Source organism: Heliangelus exortis, chromosome 1, assembly GCF_036169615.1.
Source record: "Heliangelus exortis chromosome 1, bHelExo1.hap1, whole genome shotgun sequence".
In the NCBI taxonomy this organism is placed as follows: Eukaryota; Metazoa; Chordata; class Aves; order Apodiformes; family Trochilidae; genus Heliangelus; species Heliangelus exortis.
Genome location: NC_092422.1, coordinates 155,110,360 through 155,133,303, shown reverse-complemented (window position 1 = coordinate 155,133,303; position 22,944 = coordinate 155,110,360). Strand labels below are relative to the sequence as shown.

At 40.4% G+C, this 22,944-nt stretch overlaps 1 protein-coding gene across 3 annotated transcripts in view; it reads right to left on the bottom strand.

Annotated features, from left to right (window-relative positions):
- Positions 1 to 19,486, bottom strand: part of RASSF8 (Ras association domain family member 8) — an 88,134-nt gene extending 68,648 nt beyond the window's left edge. For 2 of the 3 annotated variants that reach the window (XM_071733179.1, XM_071733177.1), the window contains exon 1: positions 19,352 to 19,486. The gene's annotated coding sequence lies outside the window, so the exon portion shown is untranslated. Of the gene's footprint in view, positions 1 to 18,860; positions 19,108 to 19,351 lie in introns of those variants that run through there. The other variant, XM_071733178.1, reaches the window with a different exon arrangement.
- Positions 19,487 to 22,944: the final 3,458 nt, after the last annotated feature.

The window sequence follows — 22,944 nt, the reverse complement described above, 5'->3', positions numbered from 1 at the left end:
CATTTCTGTCAGATAAACAAGACCTAAAATGAACAAAATTAGATCTAAGTTCTTAAACACCAACAATCTTTTCTTACATATTTGGGAGACGTATCTGCCAAGTTAAGACACTGCATCAGAACCACCCTACTCATTTTTTTAAATCAAAATGGCACCTTAATGTAGCTTATTTACAAAGCTTTTTCTGTTTTGAAAAGTAGCACCACTTATCTACCAAAACAGTTTCTTATTTCAAACTGTCACATCACTGCACAAAAACTGAAAGGAACTTCTGACAACCTCATTTCTGCTCACACATCCAGGATATCTTGTGTGCCACTTGTGCTCACAGAACACCATCTGTGTCGAAGAAGGTCACCTGCCATGACTGACTGGTGACAAGGTTTTAAGTCTCCAATACCTACCTACAGGACTTGAGCTGGGTGCACCTGGTGATGCCAGTTTGGCAAAGCTGTTCTACATGCAGAACCAGGACCACAATATAGAGTTAATAACCTGCACAGGCTGCAGCACTGTTCTACACCACAGAAAGTGAACACATTTCTGGCTACAAATTGCTAAGATAATGCTGTTTCTCCATACACTCAATATACTTTTACTGTGTCCTGTTCTTGTACATTAGAGCAAATGGTAAAAGCTACAGAAATACACAAGTGCTAACCCATAAAGAGTCCTTGCTTTCAAATAGTAATTGCAGTTACTATAATGCTCCCTGGAGCAGCTCTAAGTGAAAGTAGAAGGAGGATAAACCATGTCTTAGATATTAGGAAACAAAGTTTCACTTAACCAGCCAAAGCTTCCAGAACAGAAAAGTTACCTCCTCATCATACAAGAGGACACTTACTGACTGGCCAGAGGATTGCCAGTTTTTCTCTCAGCTCCTTTCTTCAACACACAGTGGTACATTCTTCCTGTTCTCCATGAGCTCCTCAACAAACCCATTCCACTTAGAAGCAGAAAGAGCATCACCAGTTCCTTCAGAGCTACTTCCAGCAAGTTAAAAGCCTTCACCTACTTGCCCCAGGAGTTGGTGTAGCCTTCCTACAACTAAGAAATCCACACAAAACAGGCCTGGGAGCTCTGTGTTGCTGTTTAACAACCAGAACTTACAAAATGTTCATAATGAGGTGATGCAGTTGAGCCCCAGGGCACTTAAGAGGGCAGATTCTGGATGTCTTTAGGTGTTAAGTTGCTGCTGCAGCTCATGCACTCACAGCTGTATATTCCATGGCTGGCACAGGGCAAGGGAGCATTACATACACCTGCATTGCTGCACCATCAGCTGATAAAAGAATTGGGTTTGCTTCATAACCTGTAAAATGACACCACAAAGAAGAAACCACTCCCAGCAGGTAAGAAATTGTGGTGTTATACATTTATCTACATTACAATCAACAATTAGATAATGTGGTACAAACTTTGAACACTTCGATATCTGATCTGTAAGCAGTTAGAAGTTAAGCATCTCTCAGAAGTTTAATGTGCAAGATAATTCTAGCTAAAATTTCTCAGTCTTCACAAAATGCATGGTGCTAATATACCAACACAACTTTCAGTTTTGAAAGGTTTAGTGTCAGCAACAGTTTTGTCTCCTCAAAACCAGGCAGAAACTGACGCTGACAAGCAAGAGTACTAAAATTCCAGTTTCCGTGGAAATGGAATTTGGATGAGTACAAACAGATTTCAGAATTGAAAACCAAAATTCAGTCTCCTGGAAAAACAAGGATTCAAAAAGAGTCACAGATGCCACATATATTAGTGATCTATTAAATCATCCTGCTTTGTGGCTCATTTTCATTTAGAGGCAGCCATCCCCATATGAACCACAAATGATAGCAGTCAGTCTGGTAGCAGCCAGACAGACACATTTTATAAAAAAGACAGTACTCCAAAATTGTGCATTTGAGAGGACAGACTGGATACTTGTTAGGCAATCATAATACATGTAAAATAAATGCTTTACAGCCCAACTCTGAACCACCCTAAACCAGTAAAAGTCTTACAATACAATACAACCACAAGGAGCAATCAGTGACTCTCATTTTTATTGTTCCTGTGGCCACATGAATAGCACAGCAACAGAAGAGAGAATTTTTTAAACTGTAAAAATCCATTGTCTCTAGGCAAGAACCAAAAAGGTGGATTTTATCCCCACTAATGCAACACTTCCGCAGCAGCCGCTGCCCAGAGCTTCAATGGGGAATTCCAACTTGTTGATTACAACTGCAGGATGCTCACTGGCAGCTAAAACAATTTGCCAATGGTATTTATGGCTCCTGTTTCTTGTGCTTGGCAGCAGTAGAGGAAGAGTAATTTTCTGAAGTATTTGCATTGATTTTGCAACTGATGACAACACTCCATCTGCTCTCAGACACTCTGGTGCCTCTGCCAATTTCTTCCCTCAAGTAATGCTTTCTCCAAGCTTCGCCAAGGTTTCTCTGGTTTCTGAACTTTGCTCTTTTACCAGATCTGAAGGGGCCACTTCAAGCTGTGAGCAGGGACTTGAGGTATCAGCATCTAATCCTATGCCCTACTCACAGAGATAGAGCAGGTAAATAGATGGTATTTCAGATTGCTCCCCCTCTTTAGCCTGGCACCTCCAGAAGCCTGAGGACATGGATGATAGCTTCAACAGAGCTGTGTAAAATCATGAAAGAAAAAGATCTTGAAGCCAGTTAGAAGAGGCAGAATTTTAAAAGAACCAAAGTCAACTCATTCTAAGAAAAATCCAAAAGCCTCATGGAACTAAAGATTCCAGCTTGCATTTAAAATGCAGCCAAGTAAAGTAAATTCCTCTCTATGGCAAACTGTGGGCTACCCCACAAAAATTTGGAGATTGTTACCCAGCAAGATCAATTGTACCTGCAAAACCTGCAGTGTAAGTTTAGCAGATGGAAGGATTCAATTTCCACCTGTTTGCCTGACACCCTCATGCACAAAGTTAAACATTAAAAGAAGAAGCAAAGGCAAATAAAGAGTTGAAAGCCAAAAATTTTTTAACTTTCAGGCATTTGTCAAGGTAGAAGCATACACAACTTCACTTCTTTGTCCAACTTTTCTACAATGATCAAGGTACCTTTAATTAATGTGGTGTTAGTCAAGATAAAATATTCCTAAAAAATGTAATAGATCCTCTTACAGCATTACATAAGGGAAAAATAAGCCACCAAAAGCAATCTACAGAGCTTTTTAATCAAGTTCTCAGTCCACCACAGAAAAATGGACTGCAAGGTCAGAGATACCTGAAAAGTAACTATAACTTCCAGCAGCTGTAAGAAGAATGATAAGTATTTAACCTCCTTAGGGCTGAAATAAACAGCATCAGTCTCCTTATCTGTTTCATTTCAAAGTAGGCAAGTAGGTTAGTGTGAAATGGTGTCCCTAAGAAATAATGCCAGAGTCAACACATAAAATAAATGCTTTAATCCCTTTTGTATCACTACATATCAATGTGGATTAATCTGCTATTAGCCCCAGCCCAGAGATAATTGGTCTGTGGTGTATAGGTCAGATTAAATGATATAAATGTTTCTTCTAGTGTAACATCTGTCTCAAATTATCTATCCTATTTGTAGACAACATGAGAAAGAATATACCTATAAATACAATAATCCTTTCTTCTAAGAACTTCTCATTTCACTGACCACATAAATAGAAGAAAAAAGAAATCATGGCAAGCTTAAAGTCAAGTCTTAGCTTTCTTCCACTGCTGCAGTTTCTGTTTGCTACTTTTAAAACCCAGGAACATAGAGATAAACCTAGAAAAAAAACCCAATGCATTTGAAATAAACCAACTTCACATCCAGGAGCCCTACAATATGTAAGCAACTTACTGCTTCAAGTTATAGGTTCCAAAAGAAATTAAAAGCTGAAAGAAATTTGAAGTGGCCAACCTCTGCACATCTAGGCACCACACTGGGGTTTGCCTTTGATCAAATAAAAGGCCAATTCAGAAGCTGCATCAAATACAGCAGCTTGTTTTGGCAACCTCATTTTTAGGAGATCAGATTTAGCTACTCAGCTTTAATACCCTTGTTTTTGAATTAACCATCTGTTCTGTAACATTTAGACAGACAGACCTAGTAAAGTGAGATGTCAATCTCAGGGTCTTGGGGCTAAAAAACATTTATTTACATGGCCACAACAAACAAAAATAGTCTATTAAAGTAATATTCAACCTTCCCAATAAGGAAGTAATACTGTTGATTTTTGTATCTGGTCTGTGATTTGATTTTATCCAATTAAAAGAGGAACCCAGACCAGTGCAGTATATATTTTAATCAATTGATACAAAAAGGGAACAACTTTTTTTTTTCAGCAGCTGTAGGTCAGAGACCAGTTTAATAAGATGGTTAAAAATAAACTATGCTGTTCCACTACAAGTTGTTACTGTAAATCAAATACAAAATTCTTAAGTGAAAACAATTAGAAAGCACTCCACGTGCAATGATAGGTATTTTTAAAGTATCCTTGCTGTGAAAGCATGGAAATATCTTCCCCATCCATTCAAAAGGATGCACAAAAGCACACAAATGCTCTTTTATTTAAGGTTACATCAAATGACAACATGATTTATAGGTGTAACTTGACTAGTGAACTTCTTACAAACACTTTAATCAATTGATCCCTTTAAAAGAAGCACACCATCAAAAAGCCATTTGTTTCAATATACTACTAACACAAGTGACTGAAAAAGGCCAAAGTATGCTACAGAAACATTTGTCAAGTTTGGAGTTCCCAGATCTTCAAACACCTTTTGCTATCTAAAAGAAAAATTAAAAAAAAACATCACTTCAATAATACCATGTTGCCTTCAGTATCATGAATACTCTGGTTTGCAGCTCATAATACTACAGCAGGCTCTCCAAGATCTGGTATGTCCTACTGCCTCAACCTGCTTGTAAGGGCTTACTGGTCCCAGTCAGACACTTAGCTGACCTCCAAGGTCTTCTTCCTAAAGCTGTACAACTGCTTGTACAACAGCTCTGGCCATGAGCCTGCATATTATTGTCAGGCTGCTAGCACTGAAGGACTACAACGTTTATTTCAATCCTAAATGCAAGTATAACAACTACATATCCTTACAGACACAAGGCTGACCACAATTAACTCTTCTACTCCCATCTGCCTTCTACAAGAAAATTTCAAATCTGGTCACTCACCAATATACAGCAGTTGACTTGTTCTCTCACTCCTGCACACAAGAACCTGTGCTCACTGCACACCTGCTTTCCACAACACAAATTTGCACAAGTATTTAGCAGTGGCTCAGTTCTACCTCAGCTGGCATCAGGCTGATTACTTTGAAATCAGCAAACCAGAATATGCCAGAGTCACGTGCTCAAATTTGGTGATTCACTTCTTCATAACACATTGCTTCTCAGTGAATCAACTAAAGAGCTCGACTATGAGCTTCCAACACAAACCAGCAAGCAGTTAAATCAGGTATTACCACTCTTCCAGAATCAGGAAGTGAGAGATACAAAAAAAATTCCTCAGTAAACCATTTTGAGTACAATGACTTCAAATCCCTATTTAATCTTCGTTTAGAAAAGAGAAGTTATCATTAGGGTTCATGCATACAACTAAATCAGCAGAAGATGACAGAATACGCTGCTACCCTGAGATATCCCTTTAAACCTCTCCCTGACTCATAGTGTCAGTTCTATTAAATTAAATTTAATTCACTGGGTTTTAATTAAGAAACTCGGGATTTTAAAAGTCAGGTGCATATACATAAGTAACTTAGCATATGCTGTGATGCTCAGGAATTTTCCAAGCTAATAACTGATGCTGTATTTGCTAAGTATTTTTGCACAAGTGACCACTTAGTGAGTTATTTTTGTGTTCCTACTACTGTAAAGGTTCTAACTTTATTTCACCTACTACTGCCTTCTTGCAAGATTATTTCATTTATTAGTAAAATAGTGAAGAATTAACTTCCTCTCCCTCTTGATAGCATATTCTAGCACTGTTTATCATGGGGAAAAAAATTATTTGAAAGGAAAAGAAGGTTTCCATGACAAAAGTAAAACAAGCAACCAACCTACTCAAAATATATTTTATCATCTGTACATAGACTTGTACCTCAGAACTTGAAACACACGGCAATCTATTCCCTCAACAAATACAGTGACAGTAGAATGGTTTGATCAAGGATTTCAAATAAATAAATAAATAAATAAATCCTGGTGATGTAGCACCCAGTGAAGCAAAGAATATTAATCAAATATTCCCCCTCAGCTTCATTAAAAATCTGTTCTTCTGCTCCCACTTCAAAGCTTATAGCTGGAGCTTGATTTATCACGTTGGGCCAGGAGTGGGATGTTTCTGTAAATCTCAGTGTTATCATCACTGAATTACAGGCTTGTCTGCAACACAGGCTGCCCAAGTCCAAATACACGAAGGAACACCCCACTCTACTATTCCTTTCACAAAGGAACGTGAACAAACAGACCTGAAAATGTGGATTTGTATTTAGGTGTGTTTTATTCCATACGCAACTGATCAAGAGGCAGATCTCATTGCTCCTTTCCTACAGAAATTCTGTATTTTTAACTCATCATTATAGGTCTCATCAGGTGAATGGATAAGTCAAGTTCAGTAAGAAGCACCCTGAATAAAATTTTTTCCTTTTTAGTACAGCTTGCATTATCACCTCTATTGTTCACTATGCTTACAGCCTTTTGTTCCATTAAATAATTCAAAAGGAATTTTGATCACCTGTAACAAGTCTCCCTAAAGCACAGCTTGTTTGTTGCATTCAAGTACAGAATCATAAGATTCTATAAAAATTTTAGGTTCTAAAAAGCTGAGAACTTACCCTATAATCTAGAAGGAGTCACATCAACTTGCCCTATTCCACATCTCTAAAAAAGGATACTGCAGAGATGCAGATAAAGTCCTAGATGCTCTGTATATCCAGAAGTGCTCTCACTAAGGTAAGCAAAAATATTAATAAAAATAATCGCTTAAGAGCAAAGATTTATTTACACCCCTGATTTAACTGCTGGAATTATCAGCAAAACAATGACATTACAGCTGATGGTGGCTGTATGGTACACACATCTTGAGAAGAAAAAACAAAACAAAAGAAAACAAAAAACTCAAACAGAATTACAGAATCATTCAGGCTGGAAGGACCTGCAGGAGCCCAGCTGCCTGCTCACAGCAAGATCAACACTTAATTCAGACCAGGTTGTTTTTACCAGCTAGGTCTTGAAAACTGACTGAAGGGATGAACACACTTCTCTAGAAAATGAAAGCCTCAGATTCTTTACAAATAATCATTAATGACACTTCAGAAATCCCTCATTCAGACTAGCTCTAAGTCAGTGACAAATCTTGATCTTTTTCTTTTTTAAATACGTAAATGAGGTCCAGTGCCACTGAACTCCTCCAGGTTTCCAAAATATTCCAAAAGCTTTCCTTAAAGTACAAAAAAATATTCCCTGATATTAATACTTAAAATATTTTTAATCATGTTCACTTACAAGCAAGTAATGGGTAAATCTATACAGTCAGAGTTGAAATCAAGTCGCAGAAACAACTGATTTTGATTCAAGCAACTGGGTTTCTCACAGACTGGTACAAGTGTCTTCAAGTGGATAAGTCAACCTGAATTTCCTACTAACAATGTGTAAATAAGCTTGCACAATAGTTTTTAATGTGAACTGTCACAATTCCATTGTTTACCCCCGATTCGAGGTAGCGAGCTATCACAGACAAACAGAAATAAGCAAGCACACAAATGCAAGCTTTTTATATAGGAAGTGATTTGTGACACAATATTTGTTTGGGGATGATGCTTCCAATAGATTTACACCAAATCCCTGTTTGCCTCATTCTCTACCGCATACATTTCTGATGTTCCAAATAACCCTCAGTGTTTATGAACTAAGTGCAAGACCAACATATTTATTCTTACATATAATGTATTTTTAAGAGCATAAGCTGAAGCTGATGAAGTAACACACATTTCAACAGGCCCAGATAAAGCCAAACTTTGGTGTTTGGTTTTTTTCCATTTTCATATAACCCCCCCCCCAATCTTTTAAATGTGCACAAAGCATCTCAAATCACACAGAAATCCCAGGAGATATAACAGATAAAAATAATTAACTTCAGGTGTTTGGAACCTAGCAAGATTTTACAACAAACAAACAAACAAAGAAACACAGCCATCAGGATATCCATCTTTGAGTGTTAGCCCATAATAACAAACTGCATCTCCTCTTCCCAGTCTGCTCTTGAGATGAAACAAGAAAAGGCAATAGCATAAAAGTCAGGCAACATGGTGCCCCACAGTTCTCCAACATCAGCCCAGGTCAGAAATCAGACTTCTTTCCTGAGGGCTTACTACAGTACAGAAGGCATAAGAAAGATCCTTGTTTTCCCACCAACAAGTACTCAGGACGGGTAGGGGAATCCAGTTGAGCCAGAGAATGTTTCACTCACAACATAAGGATGATTCTTCCCCAAAGTCTCCCAGCCAACTCATATTGTTGAGGCTTCAGCAAAGATTCACCATGAATACTTACAGTCCTCAAATAAAATTCATTTTTTATTAAGATACTATATTCTATAATCAGCAGTCATTAATAGAAGTCTTAATTCAATGCTAATAAAATTATAGACATTTTGAAATAACAGATAACCAGATGAAAAAAACTGAAATCTACACAAGAGCAAATGTAAACAGAAGTCACCAATTCAGACATAATCAACCTCTGCCTCAGGTTCACACATTGTCAAATTGGTCACAGCAAGTAAGTATTAGCAGTGCAAACAATACTGTTACAGACAAATTGCACAGATATGCTTGGCCTTCATTTTAGTGAAATTGAAATGAACAAAACACGAAGAACATACCTCAATACATCCATAGAATTCAGCATGAATAATGTCTTTGAGATTAAGAGAAACCATTTGCATCTTACAAGTGCTAAAGAGTACAAGGTAGCCAGTCAGACACCCTGATGGTGGGCTCAGTTCACCAAAACAGAATCTAAACTTCTTCCTGGAAAACTACTGGTAAAGAACTTCTCAAAGAATACTCTCATCTATTTGTTATTATATGGACTTCAAAAACCAAAAAAAACAGTAAAAACTTAGGCTACTATTTTTTACTTTGTGATCTCTTTAAAAATCTGTATGAACTCTCAGCATCAGGAATAAATTTATTACAAGACTCATATGATCAAGCCCAATTCCCTGAAAAAGGAGCTACAGAAATGCATAGAAGTAAAAACACTCACTAAATTTACTTTGGCTCAGTTCTGCACCAAGTTTCACAGAAAAGACTGATGTTGGGCCATACAGCTACCTTCAGTTTTTTTAATAACACTACAACAAGCACAGCATTGACTTTATTAAAACTGGTTGCAGAAGTCATTAAGACATGGAAGACATCACAGAGCAAGATGACAACATCGGACACATAGCAAGATTGTTTTGAAGTTCCTTCAGGCCTAAAACCACACAGAGCCTCATAAAAAACCTCTGTATGCTCTAATAGTATCAAAGCCCTGGTCATAATAGCTATTTTGTATGAAAAGCTAAAGTAGGAGCTGCAGCAAAAGATCCCATAAGAATAGCCAGTAGTTTCTTGTTTGCTACACAGCATGCAACTAACAACTCTTAGATTACAATTTAGATTACATAGATTACATTTTACATCTGCTAGAATCAAAAAGCAAGCTAACAATTCACCACTACCTCCAAAACTAATTAACAAGCTTGTAACTTAAACACTAAGAATTCTATTTAGCACTTTTGACAGAGTTGTGTCCCAGACGAACCCTTCCTTTAGCGATTGTTCCTTAAATGCTCATTCATAAAGTACTCTTGCCATAAAACAAGAGGTTTTACATTTGTCTTTGCTCAAGCTTCTTCCCAACAGGCATACTGTAGTTTAGCTATGTGTATGCTGGTATCCCACTGAAGGTAAATCAGTTAGCTTAGCAACATTTGCAGAATTTTCCCCTGTCCTACGTGAGAGCTGCAGCAAGAAGGCCCTGTTACTAAACATAGCAGCTCATAGGTGGCAACTTGTTTGACCATCGTAACTTCACATTTGAGCCTTTGCAACTGCATAATAGCACTCTGCTGTTAAGCATTGCAGAATACTGACACAAGTTAATAAAGTACACAAGTTAATAAAGTTAATACACACAAGTTAATAAAGTACCTGTTTGCAGCATATGACTTAATTACACCACTGTGCTGGGACTGCCAACAGTTTCCCTGACTCAGGATGGGACACACACAGATATGGTTTAAGCTCTAATTAGTCATCTAGCAGCTATAACTTTTCATGAAGAAAGGCACTAAGAAGTAGTGGATGGATATCCAAAGGAAGTTTGCCCTGTAATATTGTACTCAGGTTTGTATTATGATTGAAGCATCTCAGATAATTCCCTCTGCAATATTAAAATCAAACCAGACATTCTCATCTAGCCAGCAATTCAAATCCCAGCAAGGAAATGAGACACTCAACAGTACTGCTATGCATTGTAACATCACACTTCATGATCACCACAAGGGACTCAAATAATATAAACCACTAAACTAAAAAAAGGTTTTTTTAATTTTTGCCTGCTTCTGAGGATATCTTCTGAGGATATTTTTGTCATGAGAATTAGTGTACCTAGAAAATCTTTACCTGACATACATGTGCATTTTAGCATCTGAGTCCAGCTAAAAAAAAAAATCCCACAGACTCCAAGAAATGTGAGTGTATTTGACAGTCTACACATCTGTAATGGTTAATGTCTCTAAGCAGCTACTGGAAAAATAATCAAAACTGAAGAGTGAAGGGAAAAGCAGCAGATAAGTGAAACTAAGAATCTTGTCAAGAAATATAAAAATGTGGTTAGAGGTCAGTGAAGGACAAGGAAAGGGAGGGGAAGAATTCTAGAAAATTCCTGGGTTAGGTTTCCTATAGGGGTAAGGCAGAGAGCTTCCAGCAACAAACAGTCTGTCTCCCAGGGAGCAGGGCAGGAATAAGTACTGACAGGATGTCAGGATCACAGCAGGACAGGTGCTCTGTGTAAGTCAGACCAACTCCAGGAGAAGTTAAACAGCAAAGCAAGTGTCATCCCCCCAGCCCCAGCTCCAAACAGCTCACCAGTGAAGGAATTGGAGAAATGCCTCCATGTGCAGCTGTGAGATATGAAAAGTTCCAATATTTTTCCCCCCCATCCAAAAGCAATTCTGCACTGCAACTAAAGAAACACCTAGAAAGCCGCTAGTTCATGAGCAAATATTTAGGAAATCTTACAGCAGAGAAGAAAGCAGCAGCAGCACTGACAGAAAAAACAAAGCACATGAGCAGTTCACTAATTCAAAGTGTTAACAGACTGACAGCAGAGGCAAGGGGAAATGGGTAACATCAGGTTGAGAAGAGCACCATCTTGTCAAAGGCACATTCCAAATTCAGTTTCTGGCAAGTCAGGCCAGGAAAGGATATTCTGGACTAAACAGCCCCAACAGATGTCATGGGCAGGTGATCTCCATGTGGGACACTGGTCTGGTTCCCAGATTGTCCCCACTGTGCCTGTGGGCACGTCCCCAGCCGCCTGCTCTGCTCCCATCATGATGGGAGGGGAAAGCCCACTTCACTGGGACTCCAGCAGGGCTAGCAGTGCAGGGCTAGCAGTAGCCAGGAACTCATTCAAGGCCTCAGAATACTACAGTAATAAATCGTTGCTGATTAGGTGTTTTACAATGCATCATAAAGGGAAGACCAGCAAGTCCTAAGAGACCAAACACCCAAAAAACCTTCTGTCTTGCTAAAAGTTTAAGCCAACAAAACCACTTCCAGGTACATTTTAAAATGTGATTCTTAGCTGCTGGAGAGAGCCCAGCTCCCTCCCACCCTACCTAGGAGAGGTGAGCCTCTTTCCTTAACTTCTTCCACAGAACATGACCCATTGTGCACAGAACTTCAGTTCACTGACAGCAAATTCACAGTCAAGTCTCCTCCCATAGACATGTCACCTCTCAAAGGTGGGCTCCATTTATCTCCTGGCCTTGCCTGCAGGAACTGCAAGTGCCTCTGTTTAAGTAAAAACACAGAGGTTGAGTAGTCAGTTTTTCCTGCTACTAAGCAACAAGTCTGAGGTACTATATCCTCTTGAGTTGCGAGGTCAAACTGAGCTTTCCTTCACTAGACCACCCTTGCAGATATCCATCCCAATTTTATTAAAAGGCCTCTAAAGAGGGTTCTCCAGTCTCTAACAGAACAGCTTCATCCCACATACCACTATGTTCCATATCAAGTTGGTTGCCTTATGGTCTGCTTTTGGAAATCAAGGGAAGCATCACATACCATATTTGTTACATCAACTCTGCACATATTTCAACTTGTCATCCCCTTAAGTCTTCCATTCTTGGAAGAAAGTTGAAATACTTTTTATTGATGATATATCTCAGTTTGAAACTGGCTAAATTCACAGGACATGAGGTGAGCAGGCAAAACTAGTAACCAAATATAGGAACTGCAATAAAAGAACACTAGTAATAAGACAGATAATTTCTTTTCTATTCAGACTATTTTTACATTCTTTTAAGCTCAGTAGTTTTCTGACAAATCTCATTCATTGGAATGAGTTCTGATGAAAGATTCTTACCATGCTATTTATCAACGCCTTAAAAAAAAAAAAAAAAGTAAATGTTCCCTTGGATGATAAGTAGCTTTTGTTATCTCCTCAGAGTATTAGGTTACCAGTTCCAACCCCATTAACAGCATGAAAGCGTTGCATTGTATTCAGCAACTGTTCTTCCAGTGTCCTGTTGCTCATCAGTGCCAGTTCCACTACTTGAAATACATGGTCTCAAACACCCAGCTTTTTCATTAGAAGTTTCTGTCCTTGCTCCCAATGAAACCAGCACAAGATTTTGACTCTGAAGCTGTGGATGAAGCCCAAAGCAAGCACACACAGCACTACTCAAGGAGAGGTTCAGATGGCTGAGACAGTGTTTTAAAATGTTTCTGATGGGCAAGGACAAGGGCATTCCACTACTGCCATATGTTTCTCTCCAGATGCCAGTTTTTCCTGGTAGTAGTGCTAGTTAATATTGCCAGCCATATAGCTGCAAAGGCACATTTAAGCATTTGGTATCTTGATTCCCAATGTGGACTTCTTAATATTATTAATTGTGGAATCTTCCTACTTTCTTCTCCAGGATGAGTTTGATGAGACCCTTACCATCTTTCTTTTGCATGTTATATTGAAGAAGCAAAACAAGATCTGCATGGATCTTGCACATCTTTAAGCAGCAGTGGCCAAAAAAAAAGGTGGAATTTAGTACCAAACTGGGGGATTTGAGTCTAAGAGTATTTTCCTCTCTATTTGCATTGGAGAGCTGCTTTATATTGTTCACTTAATGCCACACTGGTCAGTTAATATTACCCATAATCTACTTGATAACAGCTATAAAATTCACCAATTGCCAGATGACATGCAACTTTTCTACAGCATTAAGCTTACTTAATATTAAGAAACAAACTGAGTGTTTCTTAACGCTCCCTTTTAGAAAGCAACAAAAAATGTTTTGCTCTCAATCTCAGCTTACTTAAAAGGAGGTGACCACAATCAGTACGGACATGGCAGGAGGGAGGAGATGGGACAGGAGAGAAAGCAGATACAATCTGCTGAAGATCCCTAAACAGTCCAGTGACAAGAACAACACACTCCTAAAGCCACACTGTCTCCTCACTCTGGCACAGATGCAAACCATCTGGATCTCTTGAGGAATCACAGCCTTTCCTTATCCCTGCTCATGAAACTGCTGACTGATGATAAAATGTAAAGTTTCAAAAAGCTGCTCCGGAAGTTCCAAACCCCGTTTCAATAATGGCTTGAAAATACTGACAAACACTTCTGGACTCCAAAAACCTTTTGGCAAAAAAAAAACAACTTCAATTTGGTTGAAACAAAAGAAGTCACAGCTCTTTAAAGATTAAATATAAGCATACATTAGAAAGAAAGCACCAACACTGCCTCGCCATTTTAAAACTGGATGTTCTGGAGACAGGACAAGGTGCATGCTGGAAACACAACTGGTGGTGTTGCAAGAAGGGAAGCACGATACAAGGTTACACCTAGTACTGCTTTCAAAGCAAGCAAAGGAATTCAAACAACAATGTTAGCCCTAGAGCAAGAGCAGAAGCTGGATAGAAGTCAGTTACATCACACATTTCTAGAAGTTTTCCTCCCCCTTCCTTTCAAAACGAGAGTAAAGCATGAAAATGTGACATCTCCACATACCAAAAAACCCAACATCACTACTGCTGATACTGGGAGAAAGAACTATCCTTTCAAAGGCATAAATGTCACATCAGGGTACAAGGCAGGAGTAATAAATAGTACAGCAGAAGAAAACATTCAAGCTTGCGTTCAGAGTTGTGATGCTTGTTTCAGGTGAAAAACTAATACCAGAGTGCCTCGCAATTTTTCAAGGCTCAAAACAGCCTCTTAGTGGACCTGCATGGTCATTTCCCATATATAAAAAAGGTTAAACTCTCAACTGAAACACACATTATTCTGTCTACAGTACTGGTCCCAAGCCTCAAAATTAGTATCAGTCCCAGAAAGAAAAACTTTGAGTATCTTTACAGGTTATCAATATCTTACTTGCAGTCTCTCTGTTGATAATCCCCTCCAAGTTCCATTATCTGGGACTACAGAGAGCCCATTGGGCACAATATGACTCATTTGGCAACCACAAGTTGAGACCCATCTTGCAGAGTAGGTGCCAATATCAGAATTTAAGTACATACATAAATTCTAATACTTGGAATTGGCATCATCCTCTTGTATCATAATGCACGAGTACATGTGTTTTTTTCATTTATTATCTCAGATTCAATTGTGGAGTATTTCCCCAAAATCAATCTAAAGTAACAGAATGTAACTGACTTCAATTTTAACTTTGCCAGTAAAGATTTGGAACTAAGACTAATTCAGTAATGTGTATTGCCTTAGAGATCTGTTGACTATCCCAAATTTTGGGAGAAAAGAATTCACTAAACTTTTATATATATATTTACCCATTTAAATTACAGACCTAGTTTGTTACATACAAAGGTGAGACTACAGAGATGACCTCCTGTCCTCATTACCCTTCTCATGCTAAATATAGCATAGAGAGTAAAAATAAATAAATCCTCAATAGCATTAGGAATTAGACAATGTCATGTTGAAAGATACCCTAAATGATGAGCCTTATCCCTTTACACAGGCTGGGATAACAGGGGAGCTCTGACCCATGGAGACGAGGCACCATTTAAGCCTTTGCTAGGTGGTCTCTTTGCAGTAGGCTCTTTTCCCAGCTGTAATTGCTTGTCAGCCCTAACTGGATGCCCGAACACTCTGGAATAGCTCGGCCAAGTATTTAAACAGATGGATGGTACAGGCCACTGGAACAAAACTCATTTTTTCTCTGGCCGCAGCTCTCTTTCAGCGCATTCCTTTGAAGTCTGTGCCACTGAGGAATCAACAACAGCTGAGAAACATGTGTTATCATACAACATATCATACAACACTGAGTGCAGCAACAATATTGCACAGCAAGAAGCTTTTGTTCAATAATCCTGGACTATAGAAAGCATTACAATGGCTTTTGTTGTTGGTGAGCCCTTTTTCCAAGCAGTACAGGAAAGTAAACAGATTCCTCCCCCTTGCAAAGAGTAACTCAACAGTAAAAGGTGAACTAAGCTGATTTCTTTAGCACCACCATTCTGATAACTACAGTGCCTATCTCCTCTAGTCCTCTCAGATACATTCAATGCTCTATTTATGTTGTTAGAAAGATGACTAGATGCTTACAGACATCTGAGTAAAATCATAGCCCAGGGGGGCCTAAGCTGCATTCCCTGCAGAAGATGTGAAACCCTCTTAAACTACAGCTCAAACTCACCTTCGTTTCTCGAGCAGCACAAGTTTCATGAACTCAGCTTGACAGCACCTACAAGCAAGCCTCCCTTCTCCTCATGTTATCAGTACAGAGAGAAAGATGACATGCAGTCCTCCAAACAGTTGCAGGAGATAACACCACGAGCATCCTCTCGTCAGCCAGGAAAATGATTCCTGTCAAAGCTGTGAGATCACCATGCACTTTGAAGAGGGGTTAGTAAGGATAAGATTTAGTCACTAAATGAAACTGAATTTGAAACTAGATTAACTGTCCTGATTCAGAAGTAGTGAACTATGACCATATTCAAGAGATAGTAACTTATAACCCAAAGCTGATGCAGCTGCCTAACAGCAAGTTCCTACAGAATCAAGTCTGTATTTTTCACTGAAGAGAAAAAACTACCTGCAACAGGGTAGTGCCTTGGATTTACCAAGTTTACTAGTCTCAAACATTACAGGATGGCAAGCATTAACATTATAATATGGCCCATTATGCTATAAAGTTCCAACCCCAGCATAAAAAAAATTACAAGAAAACCTGAGCTTTCAAAAAAGCCCTAGAAAATCATACATATTTACATTTAATTTCAAGACACAGATTTTCAAGACTTAAAAGTCCAGGCAAAACCCTAAAATTAGAAACCAAACAAAAAGAACACACTTACTAAGCCAATCTCACAACTAGAGCTCACAAAACAGAAAACAAAAACAAAAAACCCAAAACACACCAAAAAACAAACAAACAAAAAAAACCTGGATGCATCATGCTGAAGGGGGTCCTCACAAGACAGTTTTCCACCCTGCAATTTGATTTAATAATTGCTTTCTGGAGAGGCCCCCAGTGCCCTTCAGCTTCAGTAGACTATTACCGTACCATAGAAGAAGCATGCACCAATATTGTCAGAGATGTATGGGGGATAAAAATAACTTTAATCTCACAATCATCACAGAGACACAAAAATATTATGCAGCTCTCAAAAGAAATTGTGATGATCAAGAGTTCTGCTTTACAACTCTCAAAAATAAGTATTAGCACAAGCAAAATTACCACCCAATCAGCATTCAAAACCACAACTAAATATGAAGTGATACATTTACACATAATTATTCTTAAAATCATGTGTAAAAGCACTTAGCAGAGATTCAGGAAACTCTCCACATCCTATGAGGTGCAGGCAGGAAGGCAGCTTAGGCAGAGGTCATACTGCCATGCGATGGCAGAAGCAGGAACAGAACTCACCATCCTCAGATCTGCATTTCAGCAACTAAATCTTCTTTCTAACATTCATTTTCAGGGCTTCTCTCAAAAGGATTTTAAAAAGTTATGGTAATCAACTTAATTTGGCTTTTTAGAATCATTGATGGTGTTTACAAAATCAGCCCAAGGTACAGCTTTAAAAGATTTAAACTTCTTGCTAATATGACTTACTATTTCTCCTTCTACTTCCCTTTATTCCAAAGTTTTTAACCTCCAGGAAAGATAAAAAAGATTAATTCAAACAACTGACCAAATTCTGTTGGGCTTGTGGAGACAGAGGAGGAGAAGGAAGATCACTTTATATGTAAGAAGTGCACTACCTTAACTCTTGAAGTTGTCCTAAGAGGCATACAACTGAACACTATCAGTGCCAATCAGTCATTTCAGTTCACTCTGCAATTTAACACGTATCAAATAATTTTTTTCTATAAGACATAAAGAGAAGTACTTCTAGTTTAACGTCTGGTCTACTTTCTAAGTAGGTAACATCAAACAAAATTCAACATGAAATGGTATTTTCTCTCTTCTTCAAAGAGGGAAAAAATTAAGGTTTACTTAATTTGCAAATTAGCCCCAGAAGCTTGTGGTCTTCTGGAATGCTGTCTATCAAAAGAGGTACCATAACACAACCGAGATCCACGCTGTTTCCTTCTGACATTTTATTCAAGAACTATGTATACTCTCTTCTGAAAAAGACACAGCTCTTTACAACACTTAACACAATCACACCACTACCAAACACAATTAACAGCGGGCTTAAAACCTTTAAACAGGTATCTCTGCAGAAATCATTAAGCAATTGATTTACTTGCTCTCCACAGCCTGGCGCATATTTAATTTTAAACGTGTGATGCTGACTCGAGCTGAGACAAGAGGCTTGGGAGGTCCGAACCAGACTTCATAAACCACACGACAGCACTTTTAGACACGGATGTAAGCAGTTTCCAGCAATTTTGTTAATGTGTCAGTCCCCGATATACCTGCAGTTTGGCGGTGGAAAGCGTGACAGGTGTAATTCCAAAGGGGACACCGAAATCTGTAACCTCGCCCCCCCGCTTCTGATTTTCTACATCGCTGAAACCCACGATCAATCCTGAACCGCACTTCAGCTCACTGCTCAGCTGGCGCACTAAAACGCCGCTTTGCTGAACAGAAAATAGTTTGGCACACACGGGACTACTATAACCCCAAAACCGGACCCTGGACCAGACCTTTCCAACAATAGTCCAGAGCTGCATAAACCGAGGAGCAGAATCCATTACATTCCTCCCTTTTACAGTTCATTCCTCTGTATTGCCCTGCTGTACAGTCTTTGCTTTAAGCTTTTCTCATCAGCGGTCTCCCAGCCTTGCACACACACACACACACACACACACACACACACTCACAGAATTCTCGTACATTCCCCAAATCAGATTTTCTTTTAATCTCTTTTACATACTTAGGGGTGCGGAGGGGGAGAAAGAGAAGGAGGGGTTGGGGCAAGAGAGATTAATGGTGAAACACATTGGTACCGTCTGAAAGAAGGGGGGGGACACAAGACAAAACAAACAGTCCACGTCGCAGAAGAAAAAAAAAAAAAAAAAAAAGGTTTAATTTTCTTCTCGGGGACAGTTAGGAGGGGGAAGAAGAAAACTACTACAAAGATCTCCCTGCGGAAAAAAAAAAAAAAAAAAAGTTACCTTCTGAACTCCCTTTCCCAAGGACACAGAAATACCCCTCACTTTTCCACGCTGATGCCCGAAGGAAGGAGAAAGAGAAAACGCCAGAGGAGAGGAAAAGCTGACGGGAACTGGGGAAGTAGCGAAAGAAGCAGCGAAAGGGCAAGAACGAGTGCGAGCGAGCAGGCGAACCGCGGGAGGGGGAACGGGAGAACCGAAAACGTGGAAAAAAAAAAAAAAATATTAAAATTGAGGGGAAGTGGTAAACGGGAAAGTTGGCGAGTACAGGCAGAGGGGTGAAAGAGGGAGCGGCGGCAGAGAAGGGTCACAAACCCCGCCGCGGGAACGAGCCGAAAGACGGCGAGAAGAGACCGGGGCGGGACGCGGTGCCGCTGGGCTGCGGGAGAGGGGCTGCAGCGGGGGAGAGAGGGAGGGAGAGAGAGAGCTTAGGGCAGCGGAGGAGGACGGGCTCCGGCGGGACGAGACCGTGCCGGAGTTACCCGCGCACTTACCGCTCCCCCGGCGGTGGCTCCGCGCTCGTTCCGCGGCGGCTCCGCAGGCAGCGCCAACGGCCCCAACGGCCGCCGGCTCCGCCTTGCGCCCCGCGGGGGGCGGCACAGCGCCCGGCCCGCGGCACAGCGCCCGGGGGCTCGGCTCGGCTCGGCCCGGCCCTCCGGGGCTCCCCGCTCCTCCCCCCGGCCCCGCCGAGCAGCCGCTGCCTCTCGTCCGACTGCGTGGGTGTCCTCCGCCCCGAGCGGCCGCCCCCTCCTCCTCCTTCCTGCCTCTCCCTCGCTCCCCTTCACCGGGAGAGACATGTAACGGAACTGGGACGCCAGCACGGCATTGTGGGAGCTCTTAAAGCCGCAGCCGCCCGCTGCCCCACGCCGCCAGCGCCGCCGCTGGTGCCGCCGCCGCTGCCGCTGCTCGCAGCCGCCGGCCCGGGCGAGGGCGCGTCCGCGCCGCGACCTCCTTTGAGGGGAGCGGGCAGCGAAGCAGGCAGCAGCCTTTTAAAGGAGAGGCGCTACAGCCTTTCCAAAAATTAAACCCCCAGCGGAGTCCCTGGGACCGACCGACAAAGCGTGCGGGGGCAGCCAGTACCGGGTCGGCGGGCGGTGGGAGTTCGGGGCGGTGCCGGGAAGAGCGGGGCCGCCCGGGACGGGACGGGAGTGTGAGGGCGGGGGGGGGTTCCACACCCTGAGCCCGCGGTACCGCCAGAGGGAGTGGTCTGGTCCCAAAGGAAGAATCATAGTGAGAGCCCTGGCTGGGGCATGGACCTGCGGATATTTTTTGTTTTCTCTGTGATTTTTTTTTTTTCAATTGTTTCTGGAAGAAGCAAGAATGCCTTTGGTGCTTATTTTTAACTTCAATGTGGGACGCCGGCAGCCAGGGTTTTCTATTGTTTTTTGCTTTGGGTTTTGATGATGGAAAATTCCCTGGGGAAAAAACTAACAAAATTTTAAAAATCCACCAACTCGGAGAAACAGAGGCTCTTAAACAGGGAGATATTTGGGGCAGAAAGTTCTGAATAAAAAGTTTTGTTAATTTCTGTGTTTATGCAGCGTGGAATAGGAGAAATGTCTGTTTCTTAAAAAAAAAAAAAAAAAAAAAAAAAAAAAAAAAAAGTTAAGCTGGTTGAAAATGAACTTCAGAGCAGTGACTCACTGACATTTTTCACTATCTGCAAACATCTGTGTTGGGGCTGCTCTCAGATCCCAGCAGCAGCAGTTGTCATTCCCACCTTTTTCATGGGCTGGTGGCCTCTTCAAAACCACCATGCTCAGAGATGCTCAGGACATACTTGTCATTTAAACAACTGTCTCATTCATCAAGAGAACTTTTTTTTTAATTGGTAGTGTTATCACCATTTAAACTAGTGAGCTCTTGAGTGTAGCACACCTACACTCTGTTTTCTTAATGGATTTTTTTAAGTCCCCATCCTTTAAATGAATGAGAGCAAGAATTTTCTTCTGTGTGACTGCATTGATGTTCCATTGTGACCACGTTTCAATTTAAATGCAAATTTATTTTCAGGAATTAGGTCTTGGAACAGTTGTACAAGTATTTATAGTGGATCTGGATCCTGAGTTAGGATCACATCTCCCTTCGTGGCTTTACACCACTGTGCACACCTAGCAAGATGCAAGCTTCCTGCTGAAAAATTCTTCTGGACACAGAAGGTGCTTGCTCCTAGCTCTGACCTGTGTCTACATCTTTCTACCATCTTTTAATCAGGAAAAGGAGCTAGGCAGTCTGTGAGAAAGACCTTAAGCATAACATGAAATTAGGCATGGTTAGGAAAAAATTGAGGTGCATCTGTTGGGGAGCTTGTGATTTACAGCTTTGCACTCACAACTTCACCTTAAGAAAGTGGAAAAACCCCACACTGGGGGGATACATCCAGGAGAAGGGAATGGAGCTGATGACCAGTTTTGCTGCAGTCTACTGGATTAGATTTGTATGCATGAAGTATTTTTTTACTGTGACTTTCAAGAATGTCAGCAGGCAACTTACAAGTGGGAAAGAAGGATATGTTTTCCGTATAAATTTTTGCAAATATTTAATCAAATATTCCTGTAAAGACCCCCAAAATACCGTGCTGAGAATGCTACTGATTCTTTTTTTTCATGAAGTCAGTAAACACAATAGGAGTTAGAAACCTCATAGCAGATCCTGCCTCAAATCCAGGATTCTCAGAGATTCTTATGAAGGATGGAATGTGATCTGGGAAACTATCAGAGCTTTATGACCTCTAAAGTTACTACAAGAAGGAGAAAAGCCTTTATCAAGGGGTTAATGGTTTACTGAAAACAACTACTTGATAAGTCATTGAGGTTGCACTGTTTAGCTCCAGGTGTTCAATGGAACTGGGAGCTAAACTATCAAATAGTATCAAATGTTCTGTTGAAAGCTACCTTGCAGATCAGCTCCTTAAACCCATCAAATAATTTTTATACACTTGTTCTATAATTTCCTGCTAGAAAGTTTACATTAGTTAATGAAAATCAGCCTTTTATAGGGGAGAAATTAATGGCCATAATGAAGACATTTCTGGTGAAGATGTTCAGGACATACATAATGAGGCATAAAATGTTGGTGCTCACTATTGGCTGTGACAGCTTTTGTAGCTAGAAAGAAAATTGGCTATTTTCCTATTTCCCTTTGTAATTTAGTTATGGAAGATAACACATATGTGCTGCTTCTAAATAATGTGTGTGAAATTTTCAGAGTAACTTTTTCACAAGTTGAAAAGCCAGTGTCCAGGGAAGGCATCAAATGCATTTTTGAGGGTACTTTTCACATTATAAATGGAACTCTCTGGGAAGATGAGGTGGTGACAAAAAGAGAAAATCAGATCTCTCTACTGTTGGGATTGCATGAACCTATAGAATTTAGCCAAGGCTATCTATAACAGGGAAGATTACAATGGTCATTTTAGAAAAAAAAGGAGGTTTAAGCCATAAAATAGGGTTAAAATTGTACAAATACCCCACCTATGTGAATTAGTTGCTCTTTGAGCTATGTTGAAAGAACAAGGTGCCTGATTTTCACAGAAAATTTGTTAGGAAGATTATTACAGAATGATGTTATGTTGTACCAGACAAGGACACAACTTTATGCCATTGAAGAATGCCTCTGTTGTGACAGTTCCTCTCTCTTGGTGCCCACCCCAGTCATTTCCTGACTTAGTTCCATTTTATGTAATCCTAAAAATCTGTGTTTCATTCACATTTGGTCAATCCTTCCTTCACATGTTGCTGGAGGCATTCTGGTTCAGTAAAACATTTAAGCACATCCTTACATTTATGTGGAAATCCTGAGGATCTAACCAGAGATGTTTTATGATCTGTACCACTGGCTGAAGCTGGGGAGACGGTTTTCCCACAAGGATTCTGCTCCATTTTTTGCCAAGGAGGTAATTAAAGTATCCCAGGAAAGGTGTAAAGCACTCCTTTGATGCTAGCACTGAGCATCACGCAGGGAATTCCTTACATCACACACATGCAGGGTCTTACACGTGTGTTCTTAATGAGGGTAGAAAGGAGAAAATAGACCCACGTGCCTTCTGGTTATGTAAGTTTTCCATGAATGATGCCTTTTAGACCAA